At 40.4% G+C, this 20,416-nt stretch overlaps 1 protein-coding gene across 3 annotated transcripts in view; it reads right to left on the bottom strand.

The window, feature by feature from the left end:
• The window catches only part of LOC146309649 (thyroid hormone receptor alpha), a 123,773-nt gene that overhangs the window by 85,008 nt on the left and 18,349 nt on the right, over positions 1–20,416 (bottom strand). The window lies entirely within an intron of this gene.

Below are 20,416 nucleotides of genomic sequence, written 5' to 3'. Positions count from 1 at the left end.
ACACAATGCAAAATTAGCATTTGTTTGAAGTTGTGTTTCTGACCATCTGACAATTGTTGGATTAAACAGAAAGCTATAAACAGCTGAAACCTTCAGCACCACTTTCTGGGGAGGATTGTGCACAAGTTAGCTGTTTGGGCTCATGTTAGCGTGAGACACAGACAGTGCACGCTGTTTAGCAGGCCTGAATCTTGAGGGTTTAATTCAGTGAGTTTTTTTTTGCTTTGATTTTTTTTTGTCTGAACCGTGATCATTCATTATAAACCGCAGATGACTCATCCTGCACTCTTTCCGCAGGACACGGAAAGAGAATACACCCATTCACCGGAGCAGACTTCAGGCTTAACTGAACAAAACTTTACAACTTCATTCATTGATTTGGGTGAAATGGACAGATAACTTTAGCTTTGTTGTTTAAGTAGCTGTTAGCTACTGTTAGTAGGTGCCAGAACCGAGCTCAGTAGCCTCCCAGTGAACATGACCAGGAAGAACACAGTCTCTGAGTCTGAGCAAAATACAGTACAGAGAGATAGCTTTACTCGTTGCTAAAGTATGTTAGCTAACTGTTAACAGCTATTAGCTTGGTGTCAGAAGGCAAACACGGACAGAAAACGAGTTTGGTATTGTAACCTGTTCACCGTGATCGATCGTCTCCACTGGACTCCGAGGCTGTTTGGTTCCGGTCTCTCAGTCCAGGAAGAGTCAGCACTCTTTCTCTTACATCTGTGGCCTGCTTTAGCGGCATGGCAAGTGGGGGGGGGGGGTGGGGGGTGATGCACAGCTGTTTCAATCTTCACCAATTCCTGAGGGAAATATCACTCCCTTTGGCTGCAAAATGCTACCAGCAAGTCTCTTAACTTTGTCTGCCTGTTGTTTGGTGTTGGGCAGAAAGCACACAGCAGGTTTATCAGAATTCTCACTGAAGAAGGCAGTGAATTTAAAATAGCCACTAAATGAATTTACTGTGGGTTTGTTTAACTGTAAAGTTTAATTCATCAGTGTCCTGTTTGACATTAATTAAAGTAAACTGATGACCTATGATAACTTGGCCATTGTTAAATGATAAGATATAAATGCTTGGGTAACTTCTCAGATACACTGACACAGACCCATTATAACAGTACTGTGCAGCACATCCCACTGCAGGTGAGAGACACATTTAGAACAACATGAGACGAGTCAACATGAGACGGCTCAGCTAACAAATCAAACTGTGAGAAGATGGAAGACAGTAGGCAAATCATCAGACAGAGAGTTCAACGGGTGCATGCAGTATCGTTGTGAGGACAGGTTTGGCACCATATACGTATCAGACAACACAGAGACGAAAGTCTCAGAAGAATGTCTGCAGGGGTTTCAGAGGAAGAAAGCTATCATATGGAAATGATCAGTATATAAAACTTATAGGACTGGTTTCACTACCATATAATGACAGTAAATAAAGAGTTTCAGAGACCGTTGGTCCTCGGGGCTCAACAGTCACAGTGTGTGAGAAACACACAGAAAAAGCTAACCTGAAGATTACATTAACCTGTCAGCATTAAGACAGCAGAACGGATACTGAGTCAGCCAAACCTGGACAAAACTGTAAGAAAACAACGTTAAATGGACAGACAGAGATACCAGCTGTGTTCTCTGTTGACTACATGAGGTGGAGATAGAAAAATTATTTCCTGCTGTAGAAAAAAATGACACTGAAAAAAATATGCAGGAAGTAAAGACAATAAGTTGTCCTACCATCTAGTCCAGGACAAATCCCGGTCTGTGGGCCTCTTGAACAGTTCATTATACAAAAACAAGAGCAAGAGACATGCGCTGTCTGGCCACTTGGATTATGCCGATACAAAGCAATGCTGTCAGTTTGTCAGATGATCAATAATCCTGGATCAGTAAGTCTGGTCCAGGTGAGTAGGCTGCCAGTCCATTGAGGTTGGGTATAAAAACCGCCAACCTCTCTCTCCCAGCCAATTACTTTTGGTCTAGTCCATTGTAAATTTATCTGAGCCCTGCTCCTTTTCTGCCTCTACGAGGTGGATAAATTTATTTATTTATATTATTTATTTATATATGTTTGGCGCTGTTACCAGTCAATCATGTGAGCCGAGAGAGAGAGCTTGAGGGCACCAGCAGCGGAGAGCAGAAAGAGCAGCCCATTGAGAGCCCAGCAATATAAGTTCAACTGTTAGTCAAGGCTTTGCAGCTGAAGCAGTAAGAAAAACACAAAGGCATGAAATAAACAAGGTTTGGGTTTGGCTATTCAGCTGTATTGGGTGTCTTTTGTTTAAAACGTTTTCAACTTACATAAAGTGGATGTGCTCAATGTCATTTTTTATGAATCAAGCAATTGGGCACTTCATTAAAAAAAGGTAGTTGTGCTCCATTAATCTTTTTTATAGGAAATGTTCAAAGCATTGTTATGCATGAATTAGTATTTTGGCATTAAGAAATTAGAAACTAACCACCATTATAGCCCATTTTCTTGTAAAAGGATTTAATGAAGGTATCACTAGGGGGGGATTTGGTTGGCCAGTGTGAGTTAAAAAGGGTCATTTTTCATTCCTAGTCCATCCCTGTGACAACATGAACACCTGGAAAATGTAAGAGGTCTCCTTTGTAGTGTAATGTCCCCTTTTCTTGAAAGCTGTGACTTATAGATTTACTTTTGGTGAACAAATTGTAAACTTATGATTTATTGCTGAGTTGCAAGGAATTAATGATGGCACATTTCTCTGGCTGGTGTATGACTGCAAATGACTACAAACGGGTAACGGGTAACGGTTAGAAACAGCAGACTCCTGTGTCTAATGTGTGGTTGACCCATCCATCCACCCTGACATCCCTAAGATGACTCTGTGTTTTTACCCCATCAGAATTTCTACATTCATAAGACGGGTTTGTCACTTGAAACGACTGGTGCGGTTGTTTTTCTTGGGAGGACAGTCTCAGTCTATCCACCAGACAATAAACAAAAAAGTCCAATTCATTCATGTGAGGCATGTAAGAACAAATTTTAATAAATGTGCGACAATTTGTGCACCTGCCACAGAACACAAGAGGAGACACACAGTTCGACACCAATGTGTTTTTGACATGGAAATATAAAGAACATTTTCCCTACGCACATGGTCAAGAAGGTTATACCATCACAGTGCAGTGCGAGTTCTGCTTATCATCGACTACGCTGCTTTCAGCATCAAAAGTCTCCACATCTAATTAGAAGAAGCTCCTTGAAGTAACTTTGAGTTCTTTTCTGTGATGCCAGTGTGCTCTGACATGCTAATGAGGATCTAATGTTAAGGACAGAGGGTGTTGTAAGCTGTACTGATTGTAGTGCCCCCTGAGACAAATTGTGATTTGTGATTTCTGGCTATATATATGTAAAATTTGGCTTGACCTTCTCATTAGTTTGGCTAACTAGCAGGCTAATTAACTCAGCCTTAGCCACAAATATGAACCATTCATTCAACACATGATTTGCAGTGCTCTGTGTGAACAGTAAAGGGATCTCTCCAGTGAGATTGTTCCCAAAAGCAAGGTTAACTACATTTGGACCCAGACAAATGGGCTCAGCAAGACATTTTTAAAGTTTTCCAAAAGTAATCCAAAGTATTTAGAAGATGTTACTTGAGTAATCGAATATGGAATACGTTACAAATTACATTTTGGTAGTGGAATATGTTTTAAAAGTAACCCACCCAACACTGATACAATTAATATTTATACATAAAAAGAAATGTATTATTCCACCTGTAAGTTAATGTCTACCATTAAATTTTCTTGCAGTAAAAGCTGCACACTGCTGTGATGTTTTGTTGCCTTTTCACAGTTTTTTGTTGGAAAAAAAAAGGCCTGTTTTAGTCAATTAGATGATTCAGCCATCTGCATGTTTTCTGTAACAAAATGTGACTTTTAATTGGATTACAGTCAGTGTTGTTAATTGTGAAGCCTGTTCGTATATGAATGTACATATGGATGTACAGTTGGAGGATGATATGTCTGACTTGCTGGACCACATTTCAGATGCAGCCAACGATACCATGTGTGTCTTGTGCAGCTTTACAACCAATCACTTCCTTCCTCTATAATGACACGTCTCTCCCCATACTCTTCATCAAAGGCGAGGGTTGGTAATTTGCTGGGTGAAGTGACAGCCAGGTGAGGTGCAGACAGAAAGAAGGCAGGTCCTGCATGTTTCACACGCAGCACAGAGCCTCCTATATTGCCTCCTATACTGCCGCCTACATGACCTCAGGGGACAGTTATACAAGCAGGCCATGCGAGGACACACACAGGAATGTACTCTATGAGGACAGCCACATGGATACACAAGCACGAAAATAAATCAGAACATTCAGTGATGTCAAAGCAACACACAGAAGCTATTATTCATATGCACGGGTGCATATGTACCAAGCATTTTGAGTAGGAATGTGTAGGAATGAGGACACGCTTATTGTATAGTGTGCAGAATTACCAACTATCACACACACGCACAAACCTTCCCACTTGTCACAACGAGAGCTCAGTATGGGTGACCTTGGATGCCGTAAGCTTTGCCAGCAGCTGAGCCAAGAAGACCAGGACAGCGAGGAGGGCAGGAGGGAGGCAGCAGCACGGTAGACAGATGACAGGGGAGGAGAGGCAGAGGAGCCAAAGTATGAACAGATAATTAGGAGGAAAAAAGAAGACGGAGAGAGTTGAGGCGGCGAAAGGGAGCAGGAGAAGTTGAGAAGGAATGAAGAATAACAAGGAGAGGGGAGGATGAGGAGCACTGAGGAAGAGAGTGGAGGTGTGAAAAGCCATGTATATGGATTAGCTGGAAACGTCTTCCTATGGTTGCATAGCAACCATGCCAAAGTCATGAAAACTGAACCCTGTGCAATCTGCCAAAAAGGAAAAAAAAAAGTACCACTCTGTGCTTTTCAGGCACTCAGAGACCGAACAACTCCCCCATTTGTGCATCACGCACACACAATTCCATACATCAACCTACGCACGCACAAATCCCATACAGCTTTTGAAGGCAGAAGGGACGTGGTTAAGGAGTGACGACAGAGGAACAGCTTAAGGGATGGGGAGATGAAATGACGAGAGACGGAGCAGAGGACGACAGCAGGGAGAAAGATGAAGGAAGTTATAAAAAGAAAAAAGCGAGCTGAAAGCTGATTATTTATGAACAATACCATTTGAGGCTCGCAGGAACACGTCTTCTGTCGTAGCTTCTAGATATTGTCAGTTGCTCTTTGTGTAAATGCAAAAATGCCTTTGAACGCTCTTCAAACCTCCCACATCGGCACTCACATCTATTGTTTTGGATAAAATCGGATTGTATCTCTTTAGATAAGGCAATCTAAGTTAGTCATGCAAAAGAAGATAAACGCCTTAAGTGATGTTTTGGGTAAAAAGTAGCAGTAATCCTCACTATCATAGTTTTGATCAAGTTGTTTGAACCGTAACACTTTCATTTCCACTACAGTCAGCCCTTTTCCATAGACAGCAAAACTAATAGCAGTATCACTCAGAACGGTATAACATCCTTGCTTTAAACTGTATTTCAAAGTATGACAGCCTAAGCTTTAGTCTGGAACAATATCTGACACATACAGGGAACAGGTACTGAGAAAGCATCTTGAGTGTCACTGTAAAGCACACATTGTACAGCTGAGGAAATAAGCAGTAATCATCAGCAGAAAACACTCAAGCTGCATGGATGTTTTTTTGTTTTGTTTTTTGACATTTGAACACAGTGGTTCCCAAAACTGTTTCTGTTTGAGTGTAGATTTTTTATGCTTCATAAAAATCTGCCAACAAACACCCACACTGATGTTCTGATTCCACTTTGTTCTGTACATGAAGTCCTAAAAAACATGCTTCAATTCTCAACACAAAGAAAAAAAAACAACAACTGAGATTTTACTTGTTGGCCGTGTCATTCAGCCCTGCCTCCTCCATACAATGAATTAACACAGTATGTACTGTTTTATTGAAAAGGGACAAGCAGAAGTCTCACTGCTGGCATTGAAAGTACAAACACTCCAGGGAGCAGCCAATTAATATTAGGATGCCAGTGGGTTTTAGTCAGCATACCGTGGGTGGTTGTATCTTCTGCGGGTAGCCTTCTGGTCAGTTTGTTGTAGGCAAACTCATATGACGGCTTCCCACAGAGGAGCCACGCAACTTTCTTTCTTGAAAGACAGCCACTGGAGGCGAACCAAGGCAGGAATTTCCCCCCTCAGATTGATGTTATGCCCCTCAAAAAATGATCGGCTCTGGAGTCACACCGACCTCGATGCCCCGCCTGCACTACCCCATCTAATTTTACTTCTCCTCTGCCTCTTTCCTCTCCTTTTAAACACAAATGTCTTTTGTTAAAATTCTGGTTGGGAAACTGCTGCACACACAGCCAGTGGTTGGATTCTGAGCCTGGTATGAGCTGCTGGAAAACCGGAAAATTTACGTGTGATGACTTGCAGCAGAAACAGAGCACTCAGGATAAGCGCAATAAAAGGAGCGCTGACGTGATATAAGCTCTCTTCGAGGATGAAGCCTGTTTGTACTCGATGTGATGATGTTACTGCAGTCAGTCAGTGTGCATTACAGTTACAGGATGGAACGGATAGAAGCTTACAAAAATGCACAGGTAGAACATTTCAATAAGGAATTAATGGGAGTCATAAATATATATATATATTTTCTGCATCATTGTATACAGTGCAACAGCACAACAGGCTGTAAACTTTACAAGCCAGGTCTCTAAATACAAAAACCACAAAACTAACTGATGGATGAGGAGAGGATAGACAGAAATGCAGAGCAGCTTGATGCACTGTCAGCCACCTCATCCATGCAGGCACACCTGCAGAGGGGCACAGGTGATGCTTGCTGTTTGTTCTCGTTTTTGTCACTGACGGGCTCAGATTGTAACTGTTAGTGTCTGACAACAATATGAAAAGGATCGTGGCCGTGAGAGACCGCATTTTAGAGTTTCATTACTTTGAGATACCAACTTGGACTTTTAAATTGCTGCTCTGGCATTTGGCCTTTGTGCCCTCAAAAAACTGACAACACCAAAAGGTAAAGTGGCCCTGAAATGATGAAATTCCAGGCCTGATGTGTACACTAACAAACAGAGAAAATTCAAATATCAAAATAAAGCATATAAAGTGATGAAGGGAGGTGGGGTGACATTCTTACCCCACAAACATCACATCAGCAGGGCGCTTCAGTGTGGCGTGACGACAGAGTCCACGCCACACCGAAGCATTGGTCTATACCGGTTCCATCTTGTCCGTGCATTTTAATGTGTCAGCAGCATATGAGAAGCTTTCTGTGCAGTGCGCAGTTTTCCTTTAATATGTGTGAATATTCTTGGACTATTTTTCCATCAACACAATGCATATGATTGTGTTATAAGCAGTGTGTGTGTGCGTAGTGAGTGTGTGGTTGAGCAAAAGAGGGAGACTGCCGGTGGCTACGCTCGGAGCAGGCAGGTGTTGGTAATCAGATCAGAGGAAAAGTTTAGTGGTGAACTTGTCTACTGGCGGTAAAAGGGAGATAATATTTTGCCCATGAATAAACACTGCAGTAGAAGTTCAAGATGTTCCTGTGACTTGCTTCCCAGCTGCTGGGTAAAGCGAGGGCAGAGTCTGTGGGATTACAAACCAGAGCAGTGGAATGGCTCTCTGGGTTGCAAAATGTACATAAATATATTTATTCAGCATTAAGGTCGCGGTTGCACTCGTGAGACGCAGCTGAGACACACGTCTGCACGGAACCAGTGCAGACAGCAGCATACATTAAAATGAGAGCGTTTCTGTTGCTTGAGACGTGAGTGTGAGGAACGCGTCTGACATGCTCGCGGTGGAGACACGGGGTTAGCCGCATGTCAGCAGACGACCAACAAAGGGCCGTTTAAGAAGACGAATTAGGGAACAATTGTATTAACATGTCTTTGGATGCCTTTGAATCACTCACCAGTTTAGGAGCCAATTTATGGCCTATAAACTGTGTGATAATGGACTGTCCAAGACGAAAGCTGACAGTTCAAAACTTGAGATGTCACAATCACCAACAGCATATTTAAAGCTTTGGCGACAAAGTTACTTAGTTACTAACTGATAATTACCTGTGTCTAATGGCCGATTATGATAAGAAAACCGATAATAACACACTTGTATTTTAAAAAGCTCATACAACCTGTAGTTTACGCACATGTAATGGTAGGAAAGGCTCAGATGTAGCAAGAAAAGATGAATAATTTAATATTCCATAGCTCTGAGTGAACCAAATCTAACTGACATCACTGTTAAAACAAAAACAAATTACAACTCTGACTCTTCAAATGTTCATTTACTTTTTCTAGTGAGGTATATGAAACTTCACAAACGTTCACGTAATATCATCTGTTAAATCAAGTAATAATATCAGTGGATAATTGCATCCCTATTTCCTAGTCTTAGTCTTCCAACTGAGATTTTATTAGGCTCATCTCAGGCTCTCAATACCAGACAATCGGAGATCTCCCCATTTAGCGATTGTCTGGGGATTTCTAAATGCAAGGTAGCTGCTTGAACGGCTGCAGCTGCTAACAGAAGCCCCTCATATATTTTTTAGGACACGCCTTACCGGAAATAATTCCCTTGCCAGTAGTAAGCAAATCACTACTGCATGACACTGCCTGGGTATGAAGGGCCACACCGAAGACTATGGATTGGTCCTTTAGTGCAGGTGGTTTTTAAACACTGGCTTGTTTCCACACAGTTTTAACAATGACAGCTGAGAGACTGTCCTCAGTCTCTACTGAGGAAATTGTTTAGAGACCGACTTGTGACTGGAGGCCATGTCTTGCAAGATAGTTGTTATTACAAAGTGTACAAAGATCTTGAGTCATCACCAGGGATGTCCCAATTAAGATGTTTTGGCCCATACAATCAGTGACGGCTGAAAATGAGAAGCTGCTAGCAGAATGTTTCGTACACTCCTCTTTGCTAATGATAATTAGCACTGTGGCTCGACAAATCCATGTGTTCGTCGCCAACCTCTCTGTCTGAATGCAGTTCACATTTTAGCGCTGCAACGCTAGCAGGCTAAGAATCACAGTTCAGAAAAAAAGGGGCAAAATTTTGACCAGCTTTATCTTAACCCAAACTTTTTCAAATGGACGTTTGTGCCAAGTCTGAAGAAATTCCATCGAAGTATTCTTGAGATATTGCATTCACAACAGAACAGGATGGATGGATGGACGGATGGACAGATGGACAACCCAAAAACATAATGCCTCTGCCCGCGGCTGTCCCTGGAGCAGAGGCATAAAAATGGAAATCTACTGCCACAAGACCAACTTGTAATAAAATGGAGATTATATGTACTCATGCCATTTGCGGTTCCTATTATCATCCTGAAATAGTGAGCTGAAGGCAAACGGGAACAGTCACAGTCATTAGTCTCATTACCTATTCATTAAAATGTACCCTAACACTGCAGTGATAGCACAGATATCACTGCTGTCATTAAGTCAGTGCAATATCCTGATCAGCTGGCTGCCGCAGACTTATCCCTCAATAAAATCTTTAGCACAGGCCCGACGAGCAGCATGGCACCTCTGATTTAAATGTCATCATTCCTCTTTGAGTTGTTCCTACTGGTTCATACACATTTACAACACTAAGATACTAAGCAACTACTTTTGGGGATTGTATATGCCTCGAATATCTGGAATATCTATGTCAATATCTGTTAAACAGTTGCTAAGGAAGACAAAAGACATTCCCTTTCCCCTCTGACTTCTGTAGGGAAATCACAGTGCTCTGATCACATGTCCACTTATCTATCTCTTTTAATGTCCACTTTCTCTCAACCCAGCACTCTAAAAAAAAATCCTATTCAGTAACAGATCACATGCGAGCGTTTGTCTGTCTTTTCGAGAGACCAATGACCCACTTAGCAGGTCTGTACCCAGTCTTGTGGGCAGACACTTATTAGCTGTGCTATTCTACAATCTATACACAGTGTGCTGTCCTACATTCCAGCCAGGGTTGCAGATATCCCTGCAACAGTGTGACTATAACACATCAGGTGTCACAGCCAATAATTTTGATTGAACAAAACAGGCCTGAGCGACGCAACCAGGAGGCAGCTTTGGGGAGTAGCAAGAGCCTTCTAGCATTTTTAAATATTTCAACTAAATCTAGTGAACTGACTGTTTGCTAAATACCTCCTCCAAACAGTGACTGTCCAAGTGTAGCTCAGCAAATATAAACAGATAAGTCAGGCCTGTCAATCTCTGGATTTCTTCTAGAGGATGATGAATAGTGGATTTTTAAAGACGATAGTTTGGAGCAGGGAAAAAAAAAGGTTAATCAGCTGAAAACCCCTGCAAAAATGTTTGACGTGGTCAGAAATCAACAATCTTTGACTTTATTAGAGACTGGACCAAAACAGAGAAAGCATGGTAGTAATTGAGCATTAACCACATTAGTTTGTGGAGTTACAGGTTACATGAACAAAAGCCCCATTTATTTCACTTAACACAGTCACTGTGTACTATCACCAGACTTGAGATCAAACTGGGCTGTATGTGGTCCATGAATTAAAATGAGTTTGACAACCCTGGTCTAAACCTTGTCAGCATCCAACAAGACAAAACAAAAAGTGACAGACTCGCGCAAGATACGAAAACAACATTGCAGGGAAAAATGAGTCCAGCAGTCAAACTCAAATTGATATTCACCACGATCCAAGAGAATCAGATAAAGATGGACAAATGTATTTTTGATGCGTCTCCATGTCTACATTGTGCACTCAAGCTTGAGGACATGTTAGCTGGGCGTGTATTAGAACTTGAAAGTCAGGATACTGGAAGGGAGCTGCTCCCTTACAAAAAGAACATATGGGTTAAATTTACATATGGATTACCATGGCCTGCGGTACATGAAGGAAGTGTATTTGTCAAACATAAGCATGCTTTATGTACACACACACACACATTCGCAGCTTATCACGGAACATTAGGAAAGTGGCGATTAGTAGTTGTTCACCTTACAGGCTGGTTTGATTCAGTGTCACCTTGTCACAGAAGCCTGCAGCCTCATACATGCACGACAAACGGGCCTCATGCAAGAACACTTTCGTATTCTTATCTTAAATTTCTCATGCCACGTCACACTAAACAAACACTCGCAACTTCAGATAACTGTAAATGATCCAGTTGTGCTTATCTGAGAGCACACGCATGCGATTTGTAAATGAGCACAATTAATAATAATACCCAATAATACCACATACGGTTACACTTCCTGCCCGATATGTCAGGAAGTGTGTCATCAGTAGTGGAATTAAGAGACCTGCTAAAGCGAAGAAACAGGGAAACAAGTCCAACGAGTGGTTGGACTCTCACTGAAATAAAGAAGAAATGTCTCGATATGAAAATGGCTTCAAAGAAAAGAAACTAGCCTCGCCACAGCAAGGGGCTTTATTTGAAGATTTACAAGTAGATTATAATTTGAAATTTAGTCAAACAGAATGATGTGGACATAATTATGAAGTGCAATTTATTTTTCAAACTCAAAATGTTTTCAAACTAATGAAATATACATTCATTAGTGAAGAACTTCTGCATATGACTCAACAACGGGTCTGGACGACTCGTAAATTGTATTCATATCTGAAAGAAAATTCAAAATACGTGAAAATGAGACAAGTTCTCCTAAATCACTTGTACACACCACTTTCTGTACATATGAGTGGTTCTTGTATGAGGCTCAATGTGTCTCTAAGATAAGGAACACTGAAGTCTCAACTAGCTGGTTAACATAGAGCTAAAAAAGTTTAGACATTACACTTACATTCACCAGAAACATATTTTCAAATGAATCCTGATGTTTTTATGATTTTGCTGTTAAACACATGTTAGACCTATCAATTTCATGAGGTTATAACAAGCCAAAAAACTGAGAGGATTTGAGTAAGACAACAGTCAAATTTCCATCCAAATTTAGTGCAAATTTTATTCTGTTATTTTTTTCAGAAAGACTTCTTGTCAGTCCAAAACCCAAATTCAGTTTAATATGATAATAAAAAGAGAAAAACAGAAAATCTCCAGATTTGAAAACAGCATTTTCTGCCATTTTTGCAGGAAACACTTCTTTCACAACTAACTGCTTATCAAAACACTTTAATACTTTATTTCTTTTTTTATCACATGCCTAGAGGGGCGAGTGAGTTTCTAGATTTACTAGCCCAATGTGGCATTTTACTTGCCCCAGGCAAGTGGAAAATCTCTTCTGTTGAGCCCTGCATGTGGTCCGCCAATACAATTTAATTTGTAGACATTAATTCATAGCCCTGTTATGAAAAATTGTCATTGTAATCCTATCTGTTCTGGTGTTTTAAAAGAGGGCAAGGAAGTGCTCCCCCATCCTGTGTGCAAAGGCCTACATTAAACAAAAAAAGAAATTGATTTGGCTTTATACAGCTGAAACTGAGCCATAAAAGGCCTTAATTGGCTCTAATCCTGAGGATCAGCTTGGGACATTACAACCAAACACTGAGCTACCACAAAGCACTATGCCTGCATTGTCACTGCTACTTCATTTGACTGAAAAAAAAAAAAAAAAAAAAAACCTCAGAGGACTCAATTTGGGTCACCACACAGATTGTGCAGCACCATGGCAACGTCCCCTTTGACCCTAACCTGATGACGGGTTCATCCCACGGTCAGCTGTCAGCTGGATTCTTGACATTCAAATTGATCACGCAACATCAACAAAACAGGGAGATATAGATAAAAGAATTAGGACAATAAGAGCGGCGGTAGTGGCGGTGGATTTGGGGGATGCTCAGATGGGAACAGGGGTTTACTTGTCTCGCGGTCCACCCGTATTATCTGGGCCTCATGCCAAATTATTCAAACCTACTCAGCAGCACTTTATGGTTTTGTAAATGAGGCCTGGAAAACAACAACAGATGACCAAACACCGCTCAAAGATGCTGGATGCTGTGAGCTGCTTCATTAAGGCTTCATGCGAGTGAATGGAAATGAGCTGGAGTGTTTGTTGTGCTGTCAGAGCATTCAGCGTCTCAATCATGCCTCGTCAGAATGGAGCAAATTATAAGATGATGAGCATGATGAGCACAAACAAAAAGAGGGATTTACACGCAATCAAATGCGTGTACACAAAAAGATACTGATACACGTAAAGATGTACACACGTCCACCCCCCACAGACACATACACATGTTTGTGTTCCCCTCACAGTGTGGGCATGCAAGATATCTGACTGTGCTTTGATTTGGTCGGCGAGGTAAATGTCACAAAGGATTTTAAATGATGGATGGCTCTGCTGATGGTACATACACAGACAAATGCTTAAAAACTGTATATAGGCTGCAAACTGAGTGAGAGCACACAAAAGGAGTTGGGGGAATACGATTAATTCCACCAAATGTCAGACAAACATTTCTCACATTCATACACCAAACAAAAGATAAGCTTATAACAACAACCTGATGAGACTTCTATAATCCATTTTTAATTAGAGGCTTTTCAAACTATTTCTAGTAATATCAGTTTTCCAGATTGTTACGTAAAGACAACATTAAGCTGATACTTAAACACAGATGAGTCAATGCTCAAAACAAGGTCATTCGAGAGTTATTTGCAAATGAATTCATTTTCATCATCATCATCATTTTTTTAAGTAGAGATGAACCTGATTTAAGGGTGTCAATGATGAATTATTCATCGACTAATCAACGTTAAGAATGATACTGATTAAAAATATATTAACTGATAATCAATTGATAGTTAAGAAATTGCAGTAATAGTGACTAATTTGACATTGTTTTGTCTGGTGGAGGCATGTGTTGAATAAGCAAACTTAAACTTATTTAAAACACAAACAGGAAAAAAAAAAACAGGGTGGAAGACATTGTGGAAGTACGGCATTTCTGTTTGTTTCTTATATTGATTTGAGGAAGTTTACAGTCCCTTCATTGCTCCATACATATCCGATATTTTTGTCCGTCTTTATTTTTCATCTCTCCAGTAGAGCGGACGCTTCAGTGGATGTTTTAGTCACATGCTTGGTTTGTGTCATGATTCATTCCCTAAGTCTGTACCCATTGAACTTTAGTGTCTATTGATGCATCAACAATTCTGACTCAGACAATCGTGAAAAAAGAAAGCTCAAGTTTTATTACTTGCAAATTGAAAATGAGCATAAAAAAACATGTGGTTACAAAACACACTTAATGTCTCCACTGCAAGACATACACCTGACCTGACAGCAGTTCTTCGGTCTAAGGCCCAGCAGCACTTTTCCCATTAGAGATGATATTTACTGGTGAATAAATTTGATAGTGATAAAATCATCTCACTGCAGATTTAAGTGCACAGAACAGAGTGCTTAAAACTCCTGGCATTAAAAGTTGGGACACCCATGATCTGGGGCATGCTGGGAAACCATCCGTGTTTCCATGTGTTGACAATGGATATTCTGACTCCCAACTGGGGCTGAACATTAATCATATCGCCTGTCGGAAACAGCGCATTGCAAATGAAGATGTCACCCTTGGGCCCAGAGGCTTTCATCTGTGGCTCTGATCTCGTGTGTGAACAAGACTGAAAATAAATCGAACCCTTTGTACATATTATTCTCACAGCTTTTTTGTATGTTAGCTATAAAAAAGCAGGGATTATTTAGTAGAATATGTGCGCTCATGTGACTGACTCAACCAAAATCCTCCAGGCGAAAAAAGTGAAAACCGTCTATCTATTCAGAATGCTGATGATCTCTTTGGAGTTCCCTGCGAATAACATTATACACCCAAGATCTCTATTTCTGCTCATCAAAAAGCAGACAAATTGTATCCCGACAATGGTATTTTAGAGAATCATTTTTTCTCTATTGATTCTGCTCAGGCAGCGTGGTGAGCTCCTGTCAGCTGTTTGAGGCTCTTACACTGTTATGTTCTTGTCGTACTGTGAGGCACTTTGGAGGAAAGTACTGACCAAATGGCAATTGTGAGGTCATTCATTTCCTACTTCTGGGTCTGGAAAAATAAGGTCCGCTCCAATATCTACACTTATAGTATTTTCCAGTAATTAAGTGTCTACTTGTGTGACATGTTTCCAGTATCCAGTTCCAGTTGCTATCACAGCCTAAGTGCTTGTTAAGACCGCAAGCATTTTTTGAGCAGACAGGAACATTCTTAGTTAATAAGCCAAACTGTCAATATAACACATATTATATACTTAACTATGAACATAAAAAAAATAAATCTTATCTGAGAAACTAATCAGAATCAATATAAATGAGAATCATGATTCTTACGTGAATCAATTTCTTTCCCCACACCACTATGTATGAGGTTGTTATCAGTGTTGTAGTCAAGATCTAAACTGAGACCGAGTCATGACTAAAACCACAGTGTATCAAGACCAAGACAAGACCAAGTTGAGAAGACCAGGACCAAGACAAGAGAAAACAACATAGTTAGCTACCTTTGCTTGAATCACTTACACTTAGCTTACCTTTCTTTATGCTTTATTTGTCTAAGACAGAAACAAGACAGAGTAAAAATGCACTAGTTTCCAAGACAAGACCAAGACCTTCAAAAAATGGTCTTGAGACCAAGACCGACCTCAAGTCCTGCAGCACTAGGTAAGTATGCATTAAGTGGGTTAAGTATATGGTGTGTTGGCATTTTCCAGAGACATGGACATGTACTCAAGAGCAGCCAGTGTTGGTTTTGGGATGGAACAATATTTTTCGTTTCATTTGTTCGTTTTGTCCCCAGTATGAAGGGGCCTTTAACGATGGATCGAAGGAAAGTACAACAGAGCAAAGCAAGAGGTGAGGGGGCAGACAGAGGAAGGTCTTGGTTGTACAGGAAATGCTTCCATTAGCAGGCCATTAGGGTGGTTGTTGGTAATTTCATGTGGGCTTAGGGCAGCATAGATCACAACAAAGAATATGCCTTCAAGTCCATCATCACACCTGCCCTGCTCCACACTTTGTCGGCTGGATGAGTGGTAGATAAGCTGACGAAACGACTGACTGGCAACCTTTCTGACGCACAGTCTGACTAACCCAACTACGAAAAAGGCCAAGAAACTGTGTGGAGATGGACAAATTGTTCAACGTTCAGGTAATTAGCACAGCCATTAGAGCGTAAGTGCTTATTTTTAACAGCTACAGAGTATATTCCATAACCTTTAATAGTGTTTCAGAACCAGAGTGCTGCTGTGCCTGATGGTGAGATATAATCTGCCTTCCCACTTCTGAAAACTAAAAGAAAGATAGATTATATAAAAACTAACTCGCTTATGATGACACGTCTCAGCTTTTATGTAGGTTAATGCATTTTTTGCCTTTGGGTCCGTCATGTACTCATGTTCATGTAGGGCTCGCAACCAAAATTATTTATGCAACGTTTGAAGGACTCTATAATTTAAGCTGAGGGGAGAGTTTGCATCTTACAGTACATGTTCAGCGGCTCTGAAAGGGTTGAATACCCACTAGCTTATAAAGGCATTTAACTGAGAGACCCAACTCAGTGCATGGATGCAACTTCTTTTTCTTATCACAAAGCTCTGGAGCTCAGAAACACCACACTGGAATAACTGGGATATATGATGAACTTAATTCCCAACTGCTGTGCTGCAGCAAATTCAGTGTGTAACAGAACATATCAGATTATATCACAATTTTCTGAAAAATGTGCTTTACAAAGCAGAAATTGCAATTTCATGGTGTACCACAGATTATGCTCAGTCAGCATTCTTTCATTTTATTTTTTAATTATCATATTGGATTTCTTACCATATTTTTTGAGAATTATTCAATGTGGACTACACCACCTATTCATAGTGCTGAGGTTTCTGAGCAATTCCCTTGTTTGTTTTTAACACATTTTGTTTATGAAATCCCTCACTGCGTCTGTGCTTCACTGAAGACTCTCACCTCCTACCAGTTAAGCTTTCTTAAGTTCTCCCCTCATTGTGTACTTTGGCTTTCACATGAGAACCCCAGGCCTACAGTAAAAGCACAAATATTCATGTGGGATGGGTGTAGGGCTGCATCATTAAGTGATACTTTTCTGCATGTTTCAAGCAAAAATGTCCTTCTACCTTTCTACCTGTTTGTCTGTTCTTTGTCATACATATCAATATAAGTACTACTGAAACTAAACCTCAGTCCGGAAAGCTTGTATAGTTTGTGTAATGTAACTTCTGTGATGGCATCCTTTAGTCATTGTAGGGTGCTGTGTGGGTTGTGAAATTGTGAGCAACTGACAGGCTGAGAGATGGCACCGCTGAGAGTTTAAGTTAGCTATTTTATCTTCCAAAATGCAAATGTTATGATTAGTGTTTGTAATGTGTTTGTTCAGAACATGATAGTTCATGGTGGTTTATGTTGGTAGTTGTCAGTTTATGGTTAAACCATGTGTGAGGGGTACATTTCTTCACTTCAGCTGTATCGTAGCACAGTAATTTGGAACATGTTCTTCATACATCACACGTAAATGCAGAGTAGAAGAAAGTCCTATTCAGCTGTCGATGCACACTGCTACAAATAGAAAACACGTGGCAAACGCATGGCAAAAACATGGCGCTAGGAAATTCAGATTGGAATGCGGATCAGTGTTGGGAGTCTGAAACCTGATGAATACCGTACCCTGATATCAGTGAAAACCAACGTGCTGACTCCAGAAATGATCTGGCTGATGACATCATATCAATTTCAGGAGAATCTCAAAGTTCAACTTTCATGCATGTCATATCGACAATTCAAGCTGATCAGCATCACACTTCTGAATCAGCTCCTCCATTCTTCTGAGCAAGTAGCCTATGCAGAACAAGGTAAAGCAAGTCAGTTCCACCTAAGTTATTTCAGTGCGTGTGTCAGATATATTTAATCAGCGTTTCTTATCTCCTGCTGCTCATCTCATTTTCAGATTGTAGCTGCAGGTTGTGAATATTAACGAGGCTGACACTGAAAACTGCAGAGTTTCTGCAGATGATTAGAGAGCTCTGAGTTTTAGTTATTAATAACTTTAATTACCTGAAAATGTTGAAAGCACAGACTTATTAAATTTAATAAGGGATTCAAAAGGATGCAGATTCGATAAGGGAACTTGTTACTGGATTCAGATTTGATATAATATTATTGAATCTCAATCCTACCAGACGACAATATTTCATTTATTTCAACCTAATGCATGACTCTCATACACTGTTTAGAGCTGATGATCTCTCTGCCCAATGTTTACTTACTACCCACATAACAACCATGACATCACATGCTCTTTCTGTGGTGACTGTAGGACAGTTTTGTTGAACTGAATGCTACTGTGACCGTACTTTAACCCCGACAATATCAGCCAGTCATACAAGGGGTAGTTAGTGCGGTCAGTGACTGTCTGCATGACTATGAAGCATCAATTTCTGCACAAAGCAAATCACCGACACTTGCACTCGCTGTGATATGGTTGCTCACACTGATTCAGATCTGTGCTGCATGTGAGGAAATTAGGACAGTGTTAACACAGGCTTTAAAGGGTATTGAACATGTGTGATCAATTTACATCATGGGAGCTCAAGAGTGTGAAAATAATTTGAGGTGTATGAGACAAAGTTATATCAAATCACATTACATCAACCGTCCTGTCACATCGCATCACATCAGAGCTCCAAGAACATCTATCTGTGACCCCCGCCGCTACATTAATCTCTCTGCTCTGCTTTCCCCACATTCACTCAGCGGGGGTAATAAGGCCATGCAACCGTTATCCACTGTCTGTACATTTCTGTAACAGCAGGGGAGGTACCACTTTACAGTCAAGACACACACTCACATGTTTCTTCTACTGTGCTGCTAATTTAAAGTCATGATATGTAACATTTTGTGCATTAAAATATCTAAACTTGTTATATATTTTGCTGACCTGTGTACTTACGTTATCCCAAATGTTTCCAACAATGTTCAAACCCAGAGAAATCCATCATTTTAATCAAGATATTTTCATTTCATATGATCGTTTGTCAATGGTGGCACATATAGTTGCTACAACTTCTGGGGAAACACCTGATGATACATGCCAACAGCTGCACATGTATCTGAATGCAGCTCCTCAAACTTGATTACTATTCAAAACATCCACTACAGAATTATTTTCTGGATGTATACTTGTATGCACTATATATGTACATAACTGAATATAATGTTTTATTTTATCTTTGCTTTATATTGTATCTACTCTATTCTGAATTTAAATTCATTATCGGTCTGTTGTATTTTGTGTGTAGTATGAAGGAAATACAATTCTAATTTTGTTGTACAACCTTGTGTCGTGCGATGACAATAAATGACCTTGATTCCTTCAGACAACAAGGAAGGAAGTCAGCCAGTGTAGATTGGAGAGCAGACAGACTAGAGACACACTGAGGGATTTTCTCAGGTGCAAAATGTTGTGTGACCCCCTGTGGCTCATCAGTCATGTAGTGTGCAAAGCAAATATTCAAGATTCCTGATTACAAGTTATGTAGTGTGATTGGCACAGCAATCTGACAGTCACGTCGTCTGGCCAAGCCATTAGTGGCCAATCTAAATGCCATTCAAGCAGCTACCTTACATTTAAGTAGATCCCCGACCCCCGAGAACAATATCACTGTATAGCTGCGTGAGTCTGTCACCCAACCCTAGCTGCTAGTGTGGCTGAAATTGAGTTATAAGTTTAAATTGCTGCCATTTAAACCACCAATGTTTTTACCGTCTCACCTGCAGAATCATTAGATGCAAAACCTCAGCCGCTTGTTTGGAAATAAAAGGCAACAATGTGTTCAAAGACTTATCAGATATTTAACATGGCATTCTCATCATACTGCAAGAACATGAGCAAGTCATTTATGCTGCAATACACACGGCATGGCTTGGTTCTGAAAACAGACCAGATTTCTCAAAACTTTGCAAGGGCCAATATGCTCATGTAAAAACATGTTTTAGTATCTAATTTAAAAGATCTATCTAAGTGCAAAAAGCCTGAAGGCTTCGACTGTCTGCTGACTAAGTACACAGCTCTTGTTCTTTTCATACCTTGTTGCTGCTTGCTGTGCCCTGCAGACGTGACACAGTTATTCCTCTGACTAATAAAATGCTGATTTCACTAACAGTTTCTGCCTCGAATAACCTTACGACAGACTGTGTCACAGATGTGCAGATGGTACACAAAATTAGCAGCATCATATGACAATGGCGAGAATTTCAATTTGTATGTGCTCAGATATGTGAGTGTGACTGAATGCCATATTAATTTTGTTCTTATTTAACCGTTCTTGAACAAACATTTCCTTATAATTACTAAATGTGATTTCACACCTGAGCACGACTACCTGTGTGTAAATCTTTTTAATAAG

This window comes from Lutjanus erythropterus, chromosome 19 (assembly GCF_056507025.1).
Source record: "Lutjanus erythropterus isolate fLutEry1 chromosome 19, fLutEry1.hap2, whole genome shotgun sequence".
Taxonomy (NCBI): domain Eukaryota; kingdom Metazoa; phylum Chordata; class Actinopteri; order Lutjaniformes; family Lutjanidae; genus Lutjanus; species Lutjanus erythropterus.
The sequence above is the reverse complement of the archived record's forward strand: the minus strand, read 5'-3'. Positions and strand labels throughout refer to the sequence as shown.